Source organism: Poecilia reticulata, linkage group LG7 (genome assembly GCF_000633615.1).
Source record: "Poecilia reticulata strain Guanapo linkage group LG7, Guppy_female_1.0+MT, whole genome shotgun sequence".
In the NCBI taxonomy this organism is placed as follows: Eukaryota; Metazoa; Chordata; class Actinopteri; order Cyprinodontiformes; family Poeciliidae; genus Poecilia; species Poecilia reticulata.
Window position 1 is genome coordinate 16630924 of NC_024337.1, and position 5245 is coordinate 16636168.

The following is a 5245-nucleotide window of genomic DNA, read 5'->3' on the forward strand; positions in this document are numbered from 1 at the left end:
TTTGAGGACAGAAAACTGGCAGAATGAAGCAGGGGGAACGTGTAAAAAAAGATATTTCTAATTATTCTACATATTAAAAAAATAAATAAAAAACTTTCTTGGGTTCAAAAGGGCTAATTTAGTCTAACCAGTATTCTTGTGTTTGTATTTCTAAGTATTTACTTTTTATTTTACCTTCTTACACCCAGACATATCACTGTACTTTTTACAACTTTACTGACGATTAACAGCAATCAAAACCTGCTGATAAAAACACCAACAGCAGACTATTTAGCCAACGAGATAAAAAATATGCCAAATTATCAATGGTATCTAATTCTCATCTTTGACTTTTATGGTTAAAGTCATGATGTATACCAARGTTACAAACTTGTTGTGTTTCTATTGTTTTTATGTCTTTGCAAAACGAAGAATATCCAYATTATCATCAACTAATAAMTTCTGATTTTCATTTTTACTTCTGCAAATATATTCTTTTAACAGCTAGAGCCTGTTCAAATGTGACTGGTTGGATTTTGAATATCATGTATTTGTTAATAATGCCRCTTTTGACAATTACTGTGGTCTGCTYGTTAAACAAGTCCAGCAATTTCTCACCTTGATATTTAACATATAAAGCAGTAAGAGATTTTTGTTGCCAAAAATAAAAAAATTTTCTTCACAATTGTAGAAAATTGTTGCTTTATAAACTTCATCAGCTGATTTAACAGAGGTTTGGTTCAATTTTAGCACAAACAGACCACTTTTAATCACTACACCAATAGTTTCTTCATGCTTTGAATCTTACATAAACTCTTTAGCTTGTGAACATCTCCAACCAATGCACGCCATCCATTGGTTTCCCTGTAACCCGTGCTAAGCACTGGCTTAAAATGCAAACTTTTTCTTGTTGACAACAGCAGTGTAAATATTTGAGCCCGGGTCAATTGGGTGGCTGATAGCTGACACTGGGGAACAAAAAAGGAGTGAAGTCAGCAGGTGAATTGAGCCAAAAAATGTCGAACATATCCTGGAATATATTATGTAATAAAAAACAGAGGTTAGGCCATAGTAATTCAACTATATTTGCTATTTTCTGTGTCTAAAACCATAATATATAAATCTGATGTACATGACACAAAATTGTAAAATAAAAGCACTGATCCCGAAGAAGAATGGTTAGTCAAACCTAAATTTAATGCTCACTGYACAAAAACTAAAATACATTAGTTACTGAGTAACATCCAGGGAATTTTCTATGACGTAGTAAGATGGAAAATCAGGCATAGCCAGAGTGTTTATTTACACGCTCTTACACCTGCATGAAACTTCTAACTCTTAAAGTCGAAAGAACTGCTAAAGTTGAAACMATAGCCACATTGCTTAGTCATTTTGGCTTCCTCATGTGCAAGTTGAAGTTGCTGTGAGGTTGCAACCCAGAACAGGGTTTGCACARTACAGCGCTAAGTATAGAACAGGGTCCACAAATAAATAAAAACTGAATATACTGATTGGAAAGAATCACATGACTCTGATAACCTGGTCAAAAGATTCAGATTCCACGATCGCCACCTCTAAAACTCCCAGAMTTCAAACAGGCAATAAGCTGGAAAAGTTTAATCTCATCCAGGATTTCATAGATGTCAAAAGTAAACAAGTCCTGCATATGGATGCCGGAAGAAGAGAAAGTAGGTTGTGTGACCAGTGTGAGTGTTCATCCGCTGATTTAACAGAGGTTTGGTTCAATTTTAAGTCACAGGCCTGTTCAAAAAGAGACACAAAGCTGACACGGACRCACTCTTTGTCCTGCTTCACTTCTGGCTCCACAGGTAAAGGTTTTAGTGAGGTTTGAAGTTAGGTTTAAATCTTTGATAATGTGAAATTGTGGTATTTTCATGCTGTGAAGCCTGTTGATGAAGTTCTTAGTGGATTCCCACACCCAGTCTGCTAACTTTTTAACAATAAAAGTGTCAGGAGAAGGGGAATTTGGTTGGAACTTACCAACGAAATGAAGTTGAAAAAGAAAAGCACATATTTGACAAATTTCATTCCACCTTCCACAGCCATGGCAGATGATGAGCAGGATCCTGGTTTTAACAGAAAGGAAGCCAAATAAGAGATAAAATAAGAGATATATGAAGGATTACATAAGATGTCATTAGAAAAGTGGAAGATCTGAGTCATTTTTAGGAGGAAGCGTTAGAGCACCGAAAAGTAAAACGTTCCTTGGTTGAGCTACTGACACACCACGACGTCTCAAAAAGCAGAGGAAACATTTTCCAAAACGTTCCTCTGACTTATTTAAGCTCTTCTTTTTATATCGGATGTCTCAGAAAGTACAGAGCAGCGGTAAAAATCCTGAACAGAGGGACCAGAAAAGTGTGCAATGTAAAGAAATTTTGACAAAAACGCAAAACAAAGTGATAAATTTTACTTTATTAAATTAAAATGCTTTAAAGTTTTCTTTTTAAAGTCGCTTGTAACCGTGTACCTCCGCAACGACCCGTTAATTACCACCGAGAACAAAACCAGCTTTGTCATCATCGGACCAAATTACAGCAAACAAATCACTCAGATTTCGTGTGAATTAATTAAACTTACATAAACACGCGTAGTTACTCCTTTTACTTTAAGCTTTAATCAAAAAAGGTCACAAAACCCGTTTATTACTGCACACTTTGAAACCGTTAAACGGTCACTACAAAAAAAATCTAAACGAGAAGAAAAACCCAAAAGGAAAATGCCGAAGCAAAGGTATAATTTAATATTCCGTGATATATTTTTACTTACCGTTGAGAGAAAATTGATATGAGTCCTTTTAAGGGTAAAAGTTGGCAGTGTGTCGAAGCTTTGGACCAGGTTTTTGARTTCRCACTCTCTGCTTCGTCCTCTGCTTTCTACTCACTCTCCACAAAAACACAGCAACCTCTCCTACTTATGCTGCCTTCAGGGACCGTCCGTTAATTACAGTACTCTAACTCTGAACCTGGTTGTAGCGTGAAGGTTAATGGGTGGAGAAAGAAATTTGGTTAAGTTATAGTTTGTTTTGAGAAAAAATACTACACATTTTTAATAATTGAAAGTATAAGTTARGACGATGTATTTTTAGAGGRTGGTATTTATGTGTTATGGTAGAACAGATGAGAAAAGTTAACATTTCTAAAGTATCATYGTATTTCATRATTTCTACRTTATGTAAATAACAGTTTGCCTTATTGATTAAACTAATTTACAATAATAAAATASTATAATTATGTCTCATAACTGATTCATTTATCTCATACAAGTTAGCATCATATAATTTTGACTTTACTATTTTATTGTGATGAGATAATATCTTAATATAGGTCGTATTTAAGAGTTTAATGTTACTTTTCTTGTGTTTTGACATTAGATATCAGATGTTTCTATGTAAATAATGCAAATATGTAAGCAGTTCAAATGTTTAGTTATTTCTGTGAAGTGTTGCTTTGAGTTTCATCAAAATAAAAAAAGAATAGAAGTAGTATTCTGCTACACGATAGATTTTCTGGTAGCCCCTCTTAAAAAATCTCTGCCCTTATGTCACTTTATAATTATTATAGAAATTGTTTATTGCAATAAAAGTCTGTTAATTGCATCTAAGCACAGTGTAGTTAACTGAAATMCATTTTACRTAATATGCAACTAGTCTCCCACGTCACATGAGTACTGGTGGACCTTTGAATGTTGTGAATGTTTCAAATATCAACATACTTAAAATTATATTTAATAYTCATTCCTCCATCTCCTACACATCTAAGAATGCCCTGATCATGTTGCACACTACRTGCCACAATAGCAAAATCATAAAACTCTTTAAACATTTTCTCTTTGACCTATTAAGTGCAGATAAGTCAGTTGAATCACTCATCCTCCTTGTGAAATAAACCAGATGAACTGAAATCATCGTGACCGCCCAGTCTTGCATCAATAAACTGCAACTTGAAGCTGCTTCTAAAGCTTTGAGAAATACCTTTGACAAACATAACAAGCCAAATTTTAAAATGGATGTCAGAAAATAATTTTGATGGTGTGAACATTTCTTTTTAAATGTTTACTTTCTTTAAAATAACTGTGGAAAGTTGTTTGCTGTCTGAATTACAATACTTTAGCAGCTGGGAGCTTATCACCAGCTGGCACCAAATGCACGTTTACTTTGCAATAAAGTATTTAAAAAACAAACAGTTGAGTCAATGACATGCCTGAGCAGCTAATGCTGGATTATGAATAAAAGTTTTAGTGCCTACAATGAAAAACATAGATATTTTAATTTATGATCATAAAGTGTTTGCAGTAGATAAAAGGTTATAACAGTGACATACTTAGATGATGATAAATTCCACTTTTACTCAGAAGTATTTGTCTTCTACGGTGCAGTAAGCAGTATAAAGCTGCCATGAATAAAGAGTCAGTGTGAGAGTCGACACTGTTTTCAGACTCTGGAGCTCAGATGTTGGGTGGAGTTCAGGAGGACAACACTCCATCAAACAATCCTGCAAGCAATACCATTGGTGGGTGTTGATTCTGACATTGCTGCGTGTCTCTGTAGTGTACAGAGAAGATACAGATGCAGCTGCCGAGCTTTTCTGGGCTTGTCTGGGTATGTGGAAAGAAGGTCAACTAATCACCAAGTGGAAAACAGCTTCAGAACTGTTGCACAACTGCAGCAATGATACCACAACTTAACTGCAGAATCATGTGGTTCCTCTACTATCTAAGCAAATCGCTAGTTTAATCAAGATGCTCTAAAATTACCATACTGGTTTCACAGTTTCTATTTTAATTGATTCTTGTTAAATGTTTTAATGTAAAAACATCATTAGGTATAGGCTGGTGCAGGATTGGCTCATTTCTGACTGAAACATTTATTGCTGCTAACTCAGATACAGGCAATGTGGCAGATTGGGTATTCTGTGAATGCACAGTGACACAGCAAGTTTGGAAAACTTGGTGCATATTTTAAAACAGAAAAAAATGCTCAATGTTACTTAACACAGTTGCTGTAAAATGTTATATTGCAGAAAATTTGTCTTAAAAAGCCTAACAGAAAACTGTATTACTAAGAATAAAAAGTTTTTTGATTATTTCAGCAGGTTTTGTGCTGCAAAGTGTTGTTTCTCCAACTGTCCACTAAAGGATGCTAAGTGTTAAGATAGATAGATAGATAGATAGATAGATAGATAGATAGATAGATAGATAGATAGATAGATAGATAGATAGATAGATAGATAGATAGATAGATAGA